General features: G+C 33.0%; 1 protein-coding gene and 1 non-coding gene across 11 annotated transcripts in view; one reads left to right on the forward strand and one right to left on the reverse strand.

Moving 5' to 3' along the window:
- Window positions 1-22,775, reverse strand: part of Vps13b (vacuolar protein sorting 13 homolog B) — a 757,361-nt gene that overhangs the window by 530,591 nt on the left and 203,995 nt on the right. The gene's annotated exons all lie outside the window — the stretch shown is intronic.
- Trnaa-agc (transfer RNA alanine (anticodon AGC)) lies at window positions 18,099-18,171 on the forward strand. Its single transcript has one exon. It is a non-coding gene; the product is annotated as a tRNA-Ala (tRNA).

Genomic DNA, 22,775 nt, shown 5'->3' on the forward strand with positions numbered 1-22,775 from the left:
TTAATAGGCTGAAAGCGTTCATGTAATGTCTGGGACAAGGTCAAGGATTTCAACTCTCACTACCATTATTCACAATAATGTCAGATGTTCTAGACAATGTAGTAAGAGAAAAATGCACAGATGAAATGGGGTGTGTTGGACTGTCCCTCTCTACATTTGACAAAACTCTGTATAAATTCCAAGGAATCTAAAAATGACAAAAACAAAAACCTCCTTGATGGAATGGATATGTTTCATAAGAGCATATGAAATAAAAATAGACAAATCACTGTATGATAGCAATAGTATATGTATATAGATACTAAAATTAAAAATCCAGTATCACTTACAATCACTGAAAAGAAGCAAATACTTAAAAAATACTTAGGAAAAAAAATGCCAAAAATTATACACTATTTATATGCTGAAAAAAATAAAAACCTTAAGAAATGAAGATGAAAGAAATCAAAGATGATCTACATAAATGGAGAGACATATATTATGCATGGTTGGAAGACTCAAATAGTGAACTTTTATTTATAGACAATATTATTCAAAAATATTTAAAGTCAAGGGAACTAGAAGAGCTAAAGATAATTCCAAAAGAGAAGGCAGTCAAATCAATCAGTCCACCCAATTTCAAAACATACTATATACTCACAGTAATCAAGATGGTGTAGTATTAGTCAGGAAAACTACATAGATCAAAAGAATATACAAAAACCTGGACACACCTAGGTCTGCCAAATAATTTTTGACACATGTGGAAAAATGAAATTCAATGAGAAAGAAAACCTGTTCAAGAAATAGTGGTGGGGGCTGGGGTTATGGCTCACCGGTAGAGCGCTCGCCTCGCACATGCAAGGCTGTGGGTTAAATCCTCAGCACCACACAAAAATAAATAGATAGAAGAGAGAGAGAGAGAGAGAGAGAGAGAGAGAGAGAGAGAGAGAGAGAGAGAGAGATGAATGAATGAAAATAAAGTTAAAAATAAAGAAATAGTAATGGAACATGTGGGCATCCACACACAAAAAACGACCACCAATCTAGCTAAGAAAAAGGACAGAGAATCTTTGAGATCTAGAGCTAAGCAGATCTAGAGCTAAGCAGAGATCTTAACTACTAATAAACTATTAAAGAAGAATTCATCAAAGGAAAATATTTGGCTTCAAAAAATTATAAAACTATTCCTTTCTAAAAATACCTTGTAAAATTGTGTTAAGACAATGAGAAAGAAAGCTACTAACATAAAAAAAAAAAAATTGGAATCCATATGTTCAACAAAGGACTAGTATCTACAATGTATAAAGAGCCCTCAGAGGAATCCAAGATGGTGGGATAGAGGGAAGCTGAATTCTGTGTCATTCTGTGACCTGGGATTCAAGTAGTGGTTATACTGTTTCTCTGAGAGTTATTATAGAACCTCTGACAGCTGCTTCCCTCAGGAATCACTGCCACTGTACCCATGCAGGTCTTGAAGCCTCAACATCAGCCCAGGAAGACTGGCCACTCACCCACACAGGACCTCTGGGCGCCTGAGCAGGACCATCTGCATTAGCACTCACACAGAACTCTGGCCACCCACCTGCCCGGGAATTCCGGCTGCTGCTCTCACTCAGGACACACAGCCACTGCCCACACACCAGACCTCCAGCCACTGCTTCCATGTGGACTCCTATCTACCAATGTGGGGCTCTCCGGGTCACCTCAATCTTGGGACACCGCAACCACTGACATAGTCCCCTACATGCAATAGCCTGCAATTTGGTACACATGACAGGTTCTGGAGATAGCCATTAGCCAACACACTGCATGTTGCAGAGCAGCATCTCTGAACATGCTGCCAAATGCCACCCGACCCTATACCTCATCAGTGAAAACAGCTGCTTCCATCTTGCAACACCTTTGTCACCAACTTTAGTTGGGGCAACTCCCAGCTTGGGACACAGGCTGAAACTTAGAAGTAATGTCAAGATACCGAAATTCCCCAAATGCCCCTTCTCCCTGGCAGCCACTAACCCAGCACTGCGCTTCTGGCTCTGTGGCCAGTGGATAGCTGGCAAAACCTGATCCTGAACTGCCCAATACAAAACAGTTCTCCGCAACAAGTATGCAGCCCCCAGAGCTTAGCCCACAAGACGACCACAGAGAAAGGTTCCTCAATGGGAAGTAGAAAGAGAGGGAGGGAGTAAGATAAAGTTTAGAGACTGAATTAGAAACCAGAAATCATAAGGTCTACAGGCAATATAAGGAGATAAAACCAGACACTCATATCAAACGATTCTCTCTTCTCTCTCTCTTCTCCAAAACTCACATCCCCAAGATTTGTGAAACCAAGCACTTTTCATGAATTAGGCTACTGAGGACTGGGATGTCTTAATAGTATATTACAGTGGTACTGTGTATTCTTTTATCTCCTCCTTTTATATTTTTAATTTTTCTTAATATTTGTGTTTGTTTTCTACACTCTCTCTATTGTCTTCCCACTTGTCTCCCCAAAATTACATTCTCTCTCTTTTCCTGCTATGAACCAACTTCCTTAGATTCCATTTTCATGGCCCTGAGACCTAATAACTTTATATACTCAATTTAGACCCCCTTAAAATCTCATCCTACACCTCACCCCCAGTTCTTTGTCCACCATCAGAAACTGTACACACTTATGTAAACCTACGGCTTATATTATACATAATAATTGAACTCACCAATTCTGTATATTTAAAAAAAAAAGCGTGAATGTCTTCATAGCAGTTATCTGTATATTGTTTGTATTGGGATCTGTTAATATTGTTCTCCCGCTTAAAGGAGAAGAATATTAACAGAGACACTGAAAGCCTATAGGATAAACACTGTAATGCCTTGGATCAACAGTGCTAGAAGGTAAGACACATGAACAACACAAAAAAACAAGGGAAGACAGTTCCTCAAAAATACAAAGATACAACATTATTAGAACCCATGCCCAAAGAAGGAGTTCAGGATGTATATAATTAAAATGTTCTGCAAATTAAGGGATGATATTAGAGAGCAAATACAGGTAGCAAAAGATCATTTCAATAAAGAGCTACATAAGCAAATATAAGAAGCAAATGATTAATTCAATAAAGAGAGGATTGAAACAAAAAAACAGGAATCCTTGAAATAAAAGAAACAATAAACCAAATTAAAAACTCAATAGAAAGCACCATTAACAGATTAGATCACATGGAAGATAGGACCTAAAACAAAAAAGACAAAATGTATAATCTTGAAAAGAATGTTGAACACAGTGAAGGTGGTAAGAAACCATTAGCAGAACATTCAAGAATTATCAAATTAACATAAAAAGATCAAATTTAAGAATTATTGGGATATAGGAAGGCACAAAGTTACAAACCAAAGGAATGCACAATCTCTTCAATGAAATAATATCAGAAAATTTTTCAAAAATGAAGAATGAATTGGAAATTCAAATACAAGAGGATTGCAGGACATCAAATGTACAAAATCACAACAGATCTGCTCCAAGGCACATAATAAGGAGATAATTTTAAAACCAACAAGAGAAAGGAAGCATATTACATATATGGAGAAATCAGTTAGGATATCTGCAGATTTTTCAACTCACACCCTGACAGCTAGATGATCTTAGAACAACATATATCAAGCTATGAAAGAAAATGGTTGGCAAACAAGAATCTTACATCCAGCAAAATTAGGCTTTAGATTTGATGATGAAATAAAAACCTTCCATGATAAACAAAAGTTAAAAGAATTTACAAGAAAGCCTGTACTACAGAACATCCTTGGCAAAATATTCCATGAGGAGGAAGTAAACAAGAATGAAAATCAGCAAAGGGAGGTAGTACACTAAAGGAAAAACCAATCAAAGGAAAAACAAAGTCAAGTTAAATACCAAAACTAAACAAAAGGACCGGGAATACAAATCATGACTCAATTATAATTGTAAATGTTAAGGGCCTAAATTTACCAAACAAAAGACATAGACTGACAGATTGGACTTAAAAAAAAAAAAAAAAGACCCAACAATATGCTGCCTTCAAGAGACTCATCTCTTAGGAAAAGATGTCCACAGACTGAAGGTTAAAGGTTGGGAAAATATATACCACTCACATTGACTGCGAAAACTAGCAGGGATTTCTGTCTTCATATCAAATAAAGTAGACTTCAAGCTAAAGTTAATAAAAAGGGATAAAGCAGGACACTACATACTGCTCAAGAGAACCACTTACATCAACAAGAAATAACAATTATAAATATATATGCCCCAAACAATGAAGCACCTACATTCATCAAACTCTTTTCAAGTTTCAGAGTCAAATAGACCACAACACAATAATTCTGGGTAACTTTTAACACATCTCTTTCTCCAATGGATAGATCTTCCAAAAGCTAAACAAAGAAACTAAAGAACTCAATAATAGAATCAATAACTTAGACTTAAAAGATGTATATAGAATATTTCATCCTTCAACGAGAGAATACACTTTCTTCACAGCAGCACATGGATCTTTCTCAAAAATAGACCATATATTATGCCACAAAGCAACTCTTAGCAAATACAAAAAAGTACAGACTCTATTCTGAATTCCATCAAGTCATAATGGAATAAAATTAGAAATCAATAATAAAATAAAAAACACAGCTACTCCAACACCTGGATACTAAATGATATGCTATTAAATGAACACAATGTGTAGCAAAAAACATCAAAGAGGAGATTTTAAAATTTTTATAGGTAAAAGAGAACACTGATACAACATATCAAAATCTTTGGGACACTATGAAGGCAATACTAACAGGAAAATTCACTGCATGATGTTTATTCCTTAAAGTAAAGTCAACAAATAAATAATCTAATATTACATCTCAAAGCCCTAGAAAAAAAACAACAAATCAACACAAAAAGTAGAATACTGGAAATAAATGAGAGCTGAAATCAGTGACATACAAACAAAAGAAACAACTGCAAAAATGACAACACAAACAGTTGGATCTTTGAAAAAATAAATAAAATTGATAAACCCTTTGCCATGCTAACAATGAAAAGGAGAGAGAAAACTTAAATTAGATCTGTAATGAAAAAGGAAATATGACGATGGACACTACAGTAATACAGAAGAAAATTAGAAATAATTTTTGAAAAATTTTTAACTCCAATAAAATAGAAAATATGAAAGGCATTGACAAACTTCTAGAGTCATAAGATTTGCGCAAACCAAATCAGGGTGATGTACACAAATTAAACAGATGGATTTCAAACAATGAAATAGAAGAGTCCATCAAAAGCCTACCAACAGAGAAAAGCCCAGGACCAGATGGATACATAGCTCAGTTCTACAACACCTAAAAAGAACAACTAATCTAATATTCCTAAAATTATTTCATGAAATAGAAAGAGGGAACACTTCAAAACTCATTTTATGAGGCCAATATCACCCTAACTGCAAAAAACATACAGAGACACATCAAAGAAAGAAAACTTCAGACCAATATCTCTAATAAAACATAGATGCAAAAATTCTGAATATAATTCTGGCAAATTGAATACAAAAACATATCAAAGATAGTGCACCATGATCAACTGGGATTCATCCCAGGAATGCAAGGTTGGTTGAACATATGGAAATCAATAAATGCAATTCATCACATCAACAGACTTAAAGATAAGAATCCTATGATCAACTCAATAGATACAGAAAAAGCATTCAAAAAATATAGCACCCCTTCATGTTCAAAACACTAGAAAAACTAGGGATAACAGGAACATTTCTCTACATAGTAAAAGCGATCTATGCTAAGCCCAAGGCCAACATCATTCTAAATGGAGAAAAATTGACAGTGGAACAAGACAGGGATGGACTGTTTCACCACTTCTGTTTAACACAGTTCTTCAAACTTTAGCCAGAGCAATTATACAGACAAAAGAAATTAAAGAGTTGAGGATAGGAAAAGAAGAACTCATACTATCAGTATTTGCAATGACATAATTTTATATAGAGAGGATCCAAAAAATTCCACCATAAAACTTCTAGAACTAATAAATGAATTCAGCAAAGTAGCAAGATACAAAATCAACACCCATAAATCAAAGGCTTCTCTGAACATTAATGACAAATCCTCTGAAAGAGAAACTATGAAAATCACCCCATTTACAAGAGCCTCAAAAAAAAAAAATTAAATACAATACTTGGGAATCAACTTAACAAAAAAGGTTAAAAGACCTGTACGGTGAAAACTACAGAATGTTAAAGAAAGAAACTAAAGAAGACCTTAGAAGATGGAAAGATCTACCTCGTTCTTGGATAGGCAGAATTAATATTGTCAAAATGACTATACTACCAAAAGCACTGTACAGATTCAATGCAATTCCAATCAAACTCCCAATGACATTCCTCATAGAAATAGAAAAGACAGTCATGAAATTCATCTGAAAAAAAATAAGAGACCCAGAATAGCCAAAGCAATCCTTAGTAAGAACAATGAAGCAGTTGGCATCACTATACCACGACCTTAAACTATACTGCAGAGCAATAGTGACAAAAACAGCATGGTATTAGCACCAAAACAGACTTGTAGACCAATGGTACAGAATAGAGGACACAGAGACTAACCCACATAAATACAGTTATCTCATATTAGACAAAGTAACTAAAAACATATATTGGAGAAAAGATAGTCTCTTCAACAAATGGGGCTGGGAAAACTGGAAATCCATACGAAGCAACATGAAATTAGGCCCCTATATCTCCCCATGCACAAAACTCAACTCAAAGTGGATCAAGCACTTAGGAATTAAACCAGGGACCTTGCGTCTAATGGAAGTAAAAATAGGCCCAAATCTCCATCATGTCAGATTTAGTGCCTGACTTCCTTAATAAGACTCCTATAGCACAAGAAATAAAATGAAGAATCAATAAATGGATAGATTCAAACTCGAAATCTTCTTCTCAGCAAAAGAAAGAATCAGTGAAGTGAATAGAGGGCCTACAGCTTGGGAGCAGATATTTACCATATGCACATCAGATAAAGCACTAATCTCTAAGATATATATAGAACTCAAAGATCTTGACACCAGAAAAAGAAATAACCCAATCAATAAGTTGGCCAAGGAAATGAACAGACACTTGTCAGAAGAAGATATACAATCAATCAAAAAATATATGAAAAAATGTTCAACATCTCTAACAATTAGAGAAATGCAAATCAAAAGTACTCTAAGATTTCATCTCACTCCAGTCAGAATGGCAACTATTAAGAATACAAACAACAATCAGTGTTGGCAAGGATGTGGGGAGAAAGGCACACTCATACATTGCTGGTGGGACTACACATTGGTGCAACCACTATGGAAAGCAGTATAGAGATTCCTTGGAAAACTGGGAATGGAATCACCATTTGACCCAGCTATCCCACTCCTGGGTTTATACCCAAAACAGCATACTACAGGGACGCAGCCACATCAATGTTTATAGCAGCAAAACTTACAATAGCTAAATTGTGGAACCAATCTAGATACCCTTCAGTAGATGAATGGATAAAGAAAACATGGTATTTATACATACACAATGGAATATTACTCAGCAATAAAAGAGAATAAAATCATGGCATTTGCAGGTAAATGAATGTAGCTGCAGAGTATTATGCTAAGTGATGTAAATGAATCCCCAAAACACAAACACAAATGCTGAATGTTTTCTCTGATATGTGGATACTTATCCATAATGGGGATGGTAGGTGGTACACAGGAGGAATGGAGGAACTTTAGATAGGGCAAAGGGAGGGGAAGGGAGGAGGCATGAGGGTAAGAAAGATGGTGGAATGAGATGGACATCATTACCCCAAGTACATGTATGAAGACACGAATGGTGTGTCTCTACTTTGTATACAACCAGAGACATGAAAAATTGTGCTCTATATGTGTACTATGAATTGAAAAGCATTCTGTCATGTATAACAAATTAGAATAAATAAATATTTTTTAAAAAGATCCCTCTAAACCTTACAGTAAAAACACAGTATCATATTAAAATGGACACCCTATATGAATAATATTTCACTGAGGAAATATTCAGATAGCAAGTAACACATAAAAAATTAAATATACCATTTGTACTGCCATCGGGGAAATTCAGATGACTACAACAAGGAGATGATCGCTACAAATGCATCACAATGTTTAAAATAAACAGTAGTAATGACAATAGCAAATTATACTTTATGCTTTTAAAACTATGTCAAAATGACTCCTAATGTTATATATAACTAAGACGAACTAAAAATAAAAATAAACAAAAAGGCAATAACAAAATCAAGTGCTAGTGCATATATGAATAAATTGTAAAGTCACACACTGTTGGTTGTAATACAAAATGGTGGGGCCACTCAGAAAAACAGTTTGACAGTTTCTCTAAAAAGTAATATGTAACTACCATACAGCTCAGCAACTGCTCTCATGGGCATTAATCCCGGAGAAATGAAACACTGCGCTTACATAAAATCTTGTAAAGAAATGTTTAAAGCAGTTTTATTAATAGCAGCCCCAAACTAGGACACACACAACCTTCAACAGATAAATGATTTAAAAATAGCTGTGCTATAGCCACACCATGGAGTACTATACAACAATAAAATGAACTACTAATAAATGCAACTTGTCAAGATTTACAGAAAATTACACTGAGAGAAAAAGTCATATAGTATAAAATCCCTTCAATATGGTATATTCAGAATAGGGAAATCCACAGAGACATACAGTAGTTTAGAGGATACCAAATAATGAAAGAAAACAGGGATTCAATTACTTAAAATGTATGGATATTTTTATGTAATGGTAAAAGGTTTCAAAATTAAGAGATTTGCACACCACTATGAATACATGAAATACCAAAACACAGTAGACTTTTTTTTTTTTTTGGTCTTGTCCCTGAAACACAGGGACACTATACCACTGAGCCACATCCCAGCCCTTTGTCTTTTTGAGAAAAAGCCTCACTAAATTTCCAAGACAGACCTCGAACTTACATCCCCCTGCCTTGGCCTCCCAAGTTGCAAGGATTCCAGGCATGCACAATTGCACACTTGAATTTTACACTTTAAAATGGTTGACTATATGTTGTATGGATTTAAACCTTATACGCACACAAGAGACAGAGACAGAGAGATGCAGGGGGGTAGGGGAGAGGGACTAACTTAAGAGAGGGAGGGAGGAAAAATCAATCACAGGTTTAAAAACAAAACCTACTGGTTCAAGTATTTAAAGCCTAAAACAAAATGTAAAATATACCCATTTATTATCATTTCAATTTCCCTTTTCATTCATTTTTTGAGAGAGAGAGAGTTTTTTAATATTTATTTTTTAGTTTTCAGTGGACACAACATCTTTATTTTATTTTTATGTGGTGCTGAGGATCGAACCCAGCGCCCCACGCATGCCAGGCGAGCCCTTTTCATTCATTTGTGAAAGAATGTTGTATGTTTAAACAATAAGGAGGTGCTTCTTCTTTCCACAGGTTGTACCAGAGAAAAATAAAGGATGGACTTGTATATGTAGGTGGAACCACTGCAAATCTTTATAGCCTAATACATTTTTTAATGCTTCATGGTGTTCCTTAACCAACAACAGAGCTATCCAAAAGAGGGTTAGCACACATTCCAAACTATTTCTAAGCATATAGATATAAACTATAATTTTAGAAAACAAAAGTTTAAAACTACAAAGAAATATTACTGAGGAAGTCCTTCAAAAATATTTCCAAATCTTGAAAAGAGATTTTGGAAACTGGCATTTCCTTATCATTAACAAAGAAAAATTATAATAATTTCCCTGTGTCAACAAAAATAATTTTTCATAATCAAGTCAAAAATTTCATGGGCTACACATTACAGCGACAGTTATTACAATAATAGTCTATTAATCACCAAGACAAAAATCATTACTAAAATGTTTACAAGAATATGTTTTTCACTTCTTTATCTGGTCAAACCACTGGAAGCTAAGTCGTGTCTGTACAAAGCAATCATTTCACCTGCAGTTTTATATTTCTTTAAAGCCTCATATAAAAAGCACCTGCCTAAAGTGAGTAATGGAGTTTTATATTCATTGCACTTAGGAACAGTGTATGTAACCTATTCCGTTTTCCTCCCTTGTGGAATATATTTCAGCTTATATTGCACAACACATTACCGATGCATATAAAGACTCTCTGATCAGTCATTTGGACTGCCTTCAGCAACCTGCCTGACTTTCTTTTTCCCCTGTCCTAAATAACTTATTCAATTTAAAAAGTCAAATGAAAAAAAAAATGTTTTAATGATGGTGATCTTACTTTCTTAATAAATATATACACATTTATATGTATCGAGTTTATTTGGAATATAAATGCTGCTATATAACCCTTAAAATTTGTGCCGCTATAGTAGAAAACTAGCTGAAAATTTCATTTAGAGAAATAAAAAAGATAAGTTCATGTGATATATTTTGTGTCTGTTTTCTCTCGTGAGCAACTATAACTTAAATATTAGTGTGACCACACCAGCAACAAAGGCTAAGCTCATGTTGACCCATGAAAGGGCCTGGACATAAGGGAAACTATTATTAAAACTAGATTAATCTCACATCTGCCACAACCCCAATATATTTTTAACACACTGATAACCCAGCCATTGCCAAAACTCCCTCAAACAGAAACAAAGGCAAAATTTTAAAAGATGGTAAAATGTTGCATGCTGTTTTGTATGTCAGATAGATCTAAAAAATAAGTTAGGCCAATGAAGATTAAAGGGAATTACAGAAATAGGGAAACCATTAGGAGATTTCTTATAATTATAAATGACAACTTGGCAATTACTCTAAAATGTTATAACATCTATTCTAATGTATTAAAAAGGAATGAGATTATTTAAAACGTGTGTGTGTGTGTGTGTGTGTGTGTGTACATGCAAGACAAAAGCTCCACACTTGCAAAGTCCCTTGTAGGTACCCTCATAAGATAACCTAAGGCCAGTAGCTAGTATCAAATAACAAACAATAACTTATATCTAACCAGGCAAAGTTAACTATAGTAGGTATTGAAGAATTCAAAGAAGTATAAAATACAATATCTGCCTTCAATAGCTCAAAATTCATTAAGCAAGTAGTGAAACAACAAGCAAAAATCTAGCTAATTGACCAATGGATTACATCAAGAACACAAAATCTAGACACGTGCAAAGTCATGATCATCCAAAATCATAATCTAAAAGTAGGGGCCAACAAACATGTTTTTCTTTCTTTCTTTTTTTTTTTTTTGTAAAGGTGTGTATAGAAATTTTTGGTTTAAGAGATATAAACTCTGTTATACATTTTCAACTCTACGGCTGTAATGAGACCCTGCAAAACAGTCAAGTCTTGTGCTCTTGAACCCACTGACTGTGGGTGTAAAAATAAAGAGAAATCATGACAGGACAGTCTGGAGACCAAGAGGAATGTATCTATAAAATAATCTGACATTAAAAGTCAATTGGAGGGGATGGAGATGTGGATCAATAGTTAAAACTTTTGCATGAGCACTGGAAAAAAATGTGTGTGGGGGGAGGGTATTTGCAGTCATTTGTGGTGACACACAGTGATTCAGGAGGCTAAGGCAGGAGGATCACAAGTTCAAAGACGGCCTCAGCAATGTAGTGAGGCCCTAAGCAACACAGTGAGACTCTGTCTCAAAATAGAAAAATTAAAAGAGCTGGGGATGTGGCTCAGTGGTTAAACACCCATGGGTTCAATCATCGGTACAAAAAAAAAAAAAAGTCACGTGTATCTGAAATATAATTTCTTATTATTAGGTAAGCTGAAATAAGAGAAATTAAAATACATACATAATTTTGTCTATGCTTGCAAAAAAATCACATTTGTTCTCATTTCCAAAGTCAAGATATTTATCAAGGAATAATTGCTTATTATGAAACAAACTCCACAAAGTGGACTATAAAATTTACAGAACCAATAATAAGTTCATTCTGCTTAGTTACTGAGTTCTTACGGTGCTTAAATCACAGTAACAAATGCTTAGAAAGAAAGAAGGAACACCACAAAAATATTCAAATTCAAGCAGAAAATGGCTAAACTTTATTGAATCTTGTTAAGTAAGTACACCAGGAAAAATACTTTATATGATATGATCTTTTCAAAATAAAATACAACGACATGACATAATAGCTCTATCAGTACTGAAAAACTGAGGATTTGAGAGGTTAGGCAAATTATCCCAAGTCACACAATATAATTGAACTGGACTTGAATAAGATTTCACACTGAAGACTACATTTTTAAACACTATGTCATAAAGATTAAAAATAATTACAATATGAAATTGGGAAACAAGAAAGAAAAGCATTAAGAGAATGAGACAATAGTCATGTTCACTTAATAGCTGTTTGTATCACAAACATGAGCTCTGGTAGATAATAACAGGGCTATTATGTACTTCTTATACACCACATACATATACATGAACATGCATGAGTACATATATTATAAATATTGAAATATATGTACACATGTGCATGTACCTCTTGAGTACTCTATTATGATATACTCATAAAGCTAATGTAATATGGTCCTTTATCATGTTAGGTTTAGTGAATAAGCACATATTTGGCCTAATAGTGAAAAGTAACACTCAGCTGATTCAGGCTCTCATAGCATTGTTTATCAATTTTGAGATTTACTGACAAATGAATATTCTTACTGCTATTATGGAACAATCTTCTAAAATATAAATGTTTTACAGAAAGATTCAGTTATCTTTCAATGTCATCTTCCAACAACTCCATGAAAAAAAAAATGGGAGGGTAAGTTTTTTTAAATACAAAGACTCTGGAAATTTCTTATAAGATTTTTCATTGTGAAACCATAGTAGATTCTCATGTGCTACAAATTATGATATATCTGAAATGAAATATGCTACTTTTAAAATCTACATTAATAAAGTTTCAAGAGAAACACTAAATAATATTTGACAAAAGCAAACTCCAACATCTACAAATTAATAATTAACTCTTACAGTCAAAACATTTGCCATAAAAACTGTGCAGACTATTCAAATTTGTTTTTAATAACAGTAATTCTTAATGCAACTTGAAACATTTATAATCTCATAACTTTCAAAGAATTGTTTTATAAACTGGCTTAATTTGTGAGAAAATAGCTTATATGAATGCCAGTTGTACTTCTTTGGAAAGACAAATGTAAACCTATTTAGTGATCTGATTTTCTCTTTCATCTTGTCTCCAGTTTCTGTGTAGATTTATAATGTTCATTGTTTCCAATTTTAACAAATCACCTAATGGCAGAAAGGAAAATATGTTAACCTTGGAATTATTTGCAGTTGGTGAAATCCCTTTTGTCTGGCCCATACAGGGCCTGCAATCTGTTTTAAACACAGATTGTCTGTCTTTCGTCTGACAGCCACCAAGCTGCACAAATTACTTTCTGCCTGTTCACCTGTTTGCAGCTGCGTCTGTAAGCTAAAGATTCTGCAGTTTGACTTGAGCAACCACTTCAGGATTGATGACATGTGCTGCTGATAAAGTGAGCAATTTGAAGAAATTACTGGCTATAGTTATTGAAAGACATCTGGGCATGAGCTGAGAACTAGAAGCCTTCAATCATGTGCTTGCAACCTGCAGTGGCGGCAGTAGTGTTTGAAGTGATACCCTACTAAAGGCAGTTGGCCTTGGCACTAAATAACCAAGCAATATATGGAACGTAATCTCTCAAATGAGTAATAAAAGGTTCTTTTAGCTGTAAAAATTTAAAGTTTGGTCCTTTCATTAAAATAATCTTTAGGAAATAACATAAGGCAAAAATTAAGCTTCCCTGTTTCCATCTTTTTCTGAGTTAACTTATATATATACATATATATATATATATATATCTTATTTCCTATGTAATGAACTATGGAACACTGTTAAATCTACTGATGTAAAGAAACAGTCAACCTTCACTGAATATATACTGCATGCTCCAAACTCTGACCCTAGAAGAACTTTTTGTCCATTACCTTAGTACTCACACCAATATTAAATTGGAATTAATATTCCCTTTATCTGGTAGAAAAATTTAACTAAATCTCCAAGAAACTAATGTCACACACCACAAGGAACAAGACTTAGGTTTGGTGTATCCTGAGTGAATTCATTTAACTACACTCCCTTTCTGTCCTGTTTTGCAATTTTCTGGTTACTTGATGTGCCTTTGTTGTATGACAAACTATACATTTTGTCAGAAACATTCTATCCCTCAAGTCAGCCATTAAGAGATGTGGTTTCTAGTCCATTTTTCTGTCTCATTATACAAACCTATTCAAAATCAAACTGTCAACACGAATTGAGAAGCCTGAGTCAGTCAAAATTCACACTTCTAAGGCTACAGAAAATGCTAAAAGCTCAGACTCTTACCACATTTGCTGAAATCCAAAGATAGTAAGAGTTCAAGTAAAAATTATGTCTAAAATATTGGCAAATATACATCTCTTTTATGATAAAAAATACACTACTAATGAAGAAAAAGGAATCATGCCTACTAAAATGCTATTCAAATAAAGTCTTTTAAAAATATTTACAAGTTTGATGTTATCAATAAAAATAATAATTACAAAACTGTATAAAACATTACTGAAATATAACATAAGGAAGCATAATAAAAGAGTTCTGTAAGTATGAAGTCAAAACAAAATTATAATTTACATCAATATGAGAAAAAGAGGCAATTGTTATATATTTAGGTCTAAGTATGTGAAACACAAATTAAATGTGTTTCAAATGCAAAACTGGATATAACATTATAGGACAACATATTTTATGCTATCATTTAATTTTTCTAATATAAAAATGAATATGATCTTGGATAAGTACTGGAATTCCTTCTCTCTACTTGTAAATACTGATAAATCAGTATGGATAAAATACAAGGTAAATACCACAAAAAACTATAAGTACATCAAAAACAACTAACTACTCAGAGCACTAATTTTCATTATGCAATACCTAAAAATTCTTAATTTGTATACATATTTCAAATATATTTAAAGGTAACGCTTTTTTAAATGACTCAATTGAAATATACCTGTTAATATTAGAAACCAACTTGGTACTGAAAAAATTAAAATTAGCTGGTAGGTTAATGTAGTTCTTAGGGAAACTGACTACCAAACACAAATCAAAAAGATTTTCAAATTTAAATCTCCTATCAAGTAGCAGACATGAAGTATCTAATTTGCAAATATTAATTAGAGGATCAATTTTCCTACTGTCATAATTTTTTGTTTAGGGTGGATATGCTAAATAGATTTGTTCAATTAGTTAGAGAGGATATGTTAAAAGGAAAAAAATTGCTTTTTCAAAAGTTATTTTGACTATATGGATTTTCCATGATTTTTATGTTGGTCTTAAATATTCCATAGACTTAAAAAATATTATTCCTGGTATTTATAAATACTAGAATCTCTTTTAGAAAAATGTAAATACATTGATGAGACTACCAAAAATGCACCATCATTTCAATTTTCTAAAAATAAGAATACTTTAAAAAATAGAAAAGCCGAAGCCTTCAAGCTAAGTAGCTATATAAACTTGACTTTCACATTTCAGTATTCATAAATTGTATTCAACACAGAACGAACTCTAGTCACAAAAGAGGATATATATCATTTGTGATGATAAAGAAAACTATTTATGTAATAATATAGCAAAATATTTGTACACACAATAAAAATAGGTAAGAAATAACATCTATGTCACTATCCTCTTCCCTAATCATGAGTTCATATTTTTAATAGCAGCTTTTATTTTAAAAGACCTTGGTCATGAGAACATTCATACCACTTCATAACTTTGACAGAAAGTACGTATAAAAAGATTAGACTTTATTTGGTATAAAATCATTTGGCAGTTTTACATCTGTGCATGCAACATAAATACACCAGCTGGCATCTCAAGCACACACACATATGGACTTCAAAACAGAAACTTCCTTATTTGCAGCACTGCCAGGGTAATTTTGTATCCTCTGCATACTACAGCTATTTGTCAGGCCCCTGCAGGTGTGCACTGCACATAAACACACAGCTGTAGTCCAGCAAGCCAAGTGTTCCATCAAACACATAAAGGGAAACCTCAGCATTTGGATTAGTCATCCCCACAACAGGTCCAGGGAGAACAATATGGGTTAGTATTTTTGGAAGAAGCATGGATGGGAAATTTATGATTATACTAGTATTACCAAATAACTAGAGGATTGTGTCATTTTTAAAGTAACGCCTACTTATATTAACTTTTTGTTAGAATAGCTGGAGAAAATTAAAGTTTGTTTTCAAGTTTTAAATACACAATATGTTTTATATATAAACTAACTGCAAAACATGAAAAGGCTTTCGAATTTGTGTTTAGCTTTTGGATGCTGTCACAATCACATGTCTTGGCTGTAATATTTACAAATCAAAATTAGTATATCTTGAAACTCTTAACCAGTTCTATATTATCCTGTATGATATTTATAATTCAATGTGATATTTATATGCACTTAATGTGAACATCTAAATGCAAGCTAGTTTAGCCAAAAATTATATACTAGATAACAATTAACTATGTAGAATCACAGACTATATTGAATTATAAAAACTATAAAAATTTTTGGCTCTAAAATATGATATAATGGTACATTAGCCTAAAAACAGCTAGGGAAATACATGAAAATATAAGCACATGGTCATTTTATAATCATGTGAAAGCCTCCAATCCAATTTAATGTGATCTTATTAATATTCCTTAAAATACCTGGTAAGCACTTCAGGGAGTTGATAATTAGGACTACTTTAATTACATTTCCCCAAAAAATACTGAATCCACCTGGAAGTTGACAAAACATGAAAGATAACTTAGAAAATGAGCTTCAATGTATTATGCCTAATGTACTAAACTTCAGTGAACTTCAGGTCAAAGAGTTGGTAATCAAGAAACAGCAGTCTCTGACATCAGGGAATTCATGTTTTCTCATATCTGGAATATACAAAGGTACTTAAAAATTATGTTAGTCTAATACAAATCTCACCTTTCTACATGAAACCTAACTTTATTAAGTACTACTTTAACTGGGTCAGAAAATATCATGTAAAGGAGAAAAAGAGAAAGTAAATAAGGAGAAAAGACTGAAAGGTTTATAATTATTGAATTAAATTTCTTTAAAGTAACTATCTCAGATCTTTTTTATGGTTTTGTCTAACTCATAAATAGGAAATACTTAAATTCAACCTAAATTCTACATTACAAATATGTCCCTCAGATGTGATTCAAAGATCTTTAAGCTTCCTGATAGCTTTAAATATTTCAGGTTAGATCTGACCAGATTCTTAACCTCAGAACTTCAAGTGACACTGCCTCAAACATTTACATCATTGTTCTTTGGCTAAAAATACTGTCATCTAGAAAAATGTCAAATGATAAAGATCAAGAGAATATCTTGTTCCTTAATTTCTACAATAAAATACATTTAGAACAAATTTTAATGTTCCAGTTATTTATCACTGTGGAATTTGGTGACTTATAACAACCTATTTTTATCTCTCTTAACAGTTCATGGATTTTCTGTACTTATCCAGATGGTTCTTCTTTGGGTCTCCCTCATGAAGCTGCCATCAGATGTAGGTTGTGCCTAGAATCATCTGAAGTATAAACTGAGTTAGATACCAAAGATGATTATGTAACTCACATGTGGAATGACTGGAACAGCTGAGGGCAGGGTAGGCATCTATCTCTCCTTCCCAATGTTAGCCTTTCTATATGGTGAGTTCTGGCTTCCTCACACCAATGTGGTAGCAGAGACAAGGACTTCATACATGGTTGCTGGATCTTCCCAGAGCACATCATCAAAGTGATCCCAGCAAAACTTGCAAGGTGTCTTAAACTCTAGCTTTAGAAGTCAAAAACTAGCAATTTTACTGGCAATCTACTGATCAAAAGCCATCCCAGACAGCAGAAGGGTCTGCAGAAAGGAATAGATACTGGGAAGCCTGATGGCTATTTTTGAGGCTAGCTAACTCTCTATAACAATAAAACCATTTAAAAAAATTCTATTTTGTGGGGGCTGGGGTTGTGGCTCAGTGGTAGAGCACTCGCCTAGCACGTGTGAGGCCCTGAGTTCGATTCTCAGCACCACATAAAAATCAATCAATAAAATGAAGGTATTGTGTCCAACTACAACTAAAAAATAAATTTTAAAAAATCTATTTTTGGCTAACAATTAACCTGTTAATGATTCATTATTTTAATTCTGCAATTCTGTTACTTATTGATAATATTTATTTACACAGGTTTGACTGTAATTACAATGATACATTAACATTGTACTTTCTAGACTGTATTATAAATTTTACCAAGGTTTCAGTTGCTCTAAGCAAACAAAATAGGAAAAACAAATCTACATTTAAAACTTTAGAGACTTAAAGAAAGAATGCCTATAAATTATGAATTTGAAATCACAAAGTCTTGTGAAGTAAAAATAAATTTTAGCAGCTTATAACAAATCGATGTAATAAAATCCAAAAGGAACACATAAACAAATAGAAAAAGAAGCTTCACTTTATCACATTATTGTGTTTTAGTGACAGATTTAGGAATTATTTTTATTTCATTCTACACATTTTCTAATAATTACCATATCACACAACCCACATTTATTATAAAGTTATATGAAATGTTATAATTTTTGATAAAGGAAATATGACTAGTAACAAAAAGTGGAAACACACTAAATGTTTATCAAGAGAATAGCTAAATAAATAATGGTACTGTATACTATGGAACTGTATGCTGCTTTTTTTAATATTTATTTTTTAGTTATAGTTGGACACAATACCTTTATTTTATTTATTTATTTTTATGTGGTGCTGAGGATCGAACCCAGGACCTCACACGTGCTAGGTGAGCACTCTCCCACATAGCCACAATCCCAGCCCCTGTATGCCGCTTTTAAGAAAAGGTAATTATATTTGTAATAATATGCTAGACTAATAACCATAAATGGTATTAAGTGAAAAAAGCAAGTTCTAGAATATGCATACAATCTCACCAAAAAACTTAAAAGATAAAAAGCAAAGTCAATGCTTAAGCTCTGTATCTTTTATAAGTAAAATATAATCAAAAAATAAACAAAATTAAAAAGGTCATTCTCTTACAAAGTCAGTTAGGGAAATATATTACCATTTTACAAAATCTTTTAACTAATCTTAAAAAACAAAACAGTTTGCTAAAATTGTTAGCTCTGGTGTATTATCATATCAAATATCAAAGTGTGTAAAAATAAATGCCAATTATTAAGGATAATTATTATTAACACTGCTGATCATTTCTGACATTTATACTAATATTGTTGATAATTATTCTCCCATCAACTATAAACAAAAATGTTTATTACATAGCATATCTGCAAAGGTTGGTAACAAAGAGGGTAAGTATAAAGTAATTTGACTGATTTTATCAATTAATATGTAAAACCGTATGTTCAAATAAATAAATTAAGCATACTCAAAATGCATGATGGAATGTATATAATCGTTCAGAAGAACTTCAGGTTTATATAAAACATCAGTTCTACCCCTGAATTGCTAGGAGAGCAAGAGTCAATCATTAGTAGAAAAATCACCTAGGATGGATCTCATCTATAAAACAAGACTGTGAGAGCCTATTTTAGCATATATTCCCAAGTAATTCTTACACAGATCAAAGTTGGAAATGGTTTCTCATGTTATTTAGCTAAACCAAAAAAATGCCTTCCTTCCTCAGAAGAATTCTTTGGAGCAGAAAGAGGTGTAATTGAATGATCCTTACCAGAGAACACAGAATATGTAAAATATACTCTCATCATTGAATAGAATAAATTATTCTAGAGCAAAAACTACCAAAATAGTATATTATGTGTTTTATATATAATGCTATTCATTTTCAAAATACCCAGTTAATGTCTTAAAATGTTTTCACTATGAAATGAAAAAAAGATAAACTGGCTAATAACTATCAGCATTAATATGAAGCATCAGAAAATTTTAGACTATTCATATGAAATTAATTTCTTATGAAATTTTTATTTTACCAACATAAATTTTATTATATTCTAACATCCTTCAACCTTTTTATTCAACTAAAAACAGTGCCAAAATACAGGAGAAAAAGCTCTTGCCAAAATGGAGCCTATTTTTACCAGCCACTAGATATAGATTAACTCATCCTTCAAAACCAAGTTTAAATATCATCTTTCACCTACCTAACCTTGCTTCATGGCAACTTGTTCTCCCCTGTCCCCACTAGGCTGAACTGAGAAGTAATATAATACCAAAACTTAGAACCAGAATCTATTACTTCAAAACATATTTTATTTTGTACTTACTGACCAGAAATTATCTTTTCCTACAAAACCTACCTTACACTAACTTAGAGAAATTGATAATTAAATAAAACAACATAATAACATGACAAATTCTATAAGGGAGGTACAAGGTGTTTTAAAATTATATAAAAAGGGCACCCTAGCCTCATCTAGAAATCTAATGCCCAAGCACTAAAATAAAGTAAACCAGAGAATGGGATGATAATAGAATTACTCAGAGTACTCCAGGCAATAAGAAAGCATGACTCCCTAATCTGAGGAACAAGGTAGGACTGTCTACAGAAACTGTTACAGAAGTTTAGCAGGAGAAAAGCCTATGGGGATGAGGGGTGAGAGAGATAAAAAATGAAACAGAAGAACTAGCGGCCATATTTATTTTGTACTTACTGACCAGACATCATGTAAGGAGTTTGACATTGCTAACTAAAAATATGATCACCCAAAACTGAACACTGTAGTCAGTTGGGAAAAGAAATGCTTCCCCTAATAATTCCATATCCCTATGGGATGGCTTATTGTCCAAAAAACTTGTGTGACTTTTTTCTGTTTGACTCATGACTTTTTTGTTGTTGTTTTTCTTTGCTTGTGGTTCCAGGGAACACACTCAGGACCTCACACATCCTTGATGAGCCCTCTACCATTAAGCTAAATTTCCCATCTCAGGTCAGGATTGTTTTTTTTTTTTAATATTTATGTAGTTGTAGATGAACACACAGTATTTTTATTTATTTTTATGTGGTGCTGAGGATTGAACCCAGTGCCTCACACATGTGAGGCAAGCATTTTACCACTGAGCTAGTTCCTCAGCCCCAGGTCAGGATTTTTTATTAAATATTTCCCTATTCACATCTCATTCCTCACTGACAATGTGTTTTCATGGACTATTTTCATTTTTACGGAAATATTTTCTTTTCCTCTACCATATTCTCTTGGTCACTCGCTCTTCCATTGTAATCACAAAAAGCTTCAATTGTTACCCTTGCATTGACAAAATATTGAAATATTGACAGAATTTTAAAATTATATACTCTTATATTTTCATAGTGGTTTTTGAAGTTTTTAATCAATATTTTAGTGAGTTTTTTCACTGCTGTGACCAAAAGATTTGACAATAACAATTAGTGGAGGAAGTTTATTTAGGAACTCACTGTCTCAGTTCACAGATGGCCAACTCTCTTCCTTGGAACCCAAGGTAAGGCAGAACATTATGGTGAAAGACCATGATGGAAGAAAGCAGTTAAGGACATAGAACCAAAAGTCATGAAAGCTAGAACTTCCATCAACATGGACAAAATATAAACCCCAAAGGCACGTACCCAATGATCCACCTCCTTCAGCCACACTCTACCTGCCTAAAGAAACAACACAGTTAGTCCCTATCAAGGGATTAATGCACTGGTTAGGTTAATATTCTCAAAACCCAATCATTTCATATCTAAACTTTCTTGCATTGTCTCACACATGAGCTTTTAGGGTTTACCTCATATGTAAAACATATAAATGCAAACACTGAACATCAAGTATCTCATTTACTCCACAAGCTAAAATGTGGTTATAATAGAATTATAATAGAATAGAATGGGATGATAATAGAATTACTCAGAGTACTCCAGGCAATAAGAAAGCATGACTCCCAAATGGAATTTTTTAGGCTACCCTATATCTATCTAAGACAGTCCTATGAAATCGTAAGAGATTCAGAATATTGAACACATTACATAAGCAGAGCCTCTTTCCTTTCCATTTTGCACTGTCTTCTTTTAAAAATTCAGGCTATTTTATAGGATGAACATGAAAAGATATGATGTTTATTGCTGAGTATAGCTAGAAACATATCTTTCTAATTCATCTGTCCTATACTTCAGCAAATACCATTAAAAAGCTATGAAGTAATACCAATTCAGTTTCATATTTATGTCAGTAAGATTTCAGAAGTTCCACTGAACTGATAGTAACAAATGAATTATATGATAAAACTATCATTAAAGAAAAATCCACAAGAACTATTTTTAGACCTTACATAACACCAACATGAGATTCAGCCAATGAAAGTGGGTAGAAACAGTAGTGTTTTGAAGCATTTGCCAGTAAATGCAACAGTGATTTGCCACGAGAGGGATACACAACATATAAGACCATAGTTAATAAAATAAATCAGTTCTTGCATTATTAAAATGTGTTCAATGTGACTTACTTGGATACTACACAATCTCTGTCCCCACCTGTAGTAAATACTACTTTTTCACCTATTTTTGATGAAATCAGTAAGTGCTTATCATTGTCTTCTATTATTGAAAAAAAATAGAAGTTTATTTCCATATCACCCTCTGTTTCACAGTATATGGTTGTTGACATTTTGGTTTTGGTGCTAAGGATTGAA

This window comes from Marmota flaviventris, chromosome 15 (assembly GCF_047511675.1).
Source record: "Marmota flaviventris isolate mMarFla1 chromosome 15, mMarFla1.hap1, whole genome shotgun sequence".
Classification (NCBI taxonomy): domain Eukaryota; kingdom Metazoa; phylum Chordata; class Mammalia; order Rodentia; family Sciuridae; genus Marmota; species Marmota flaviventris.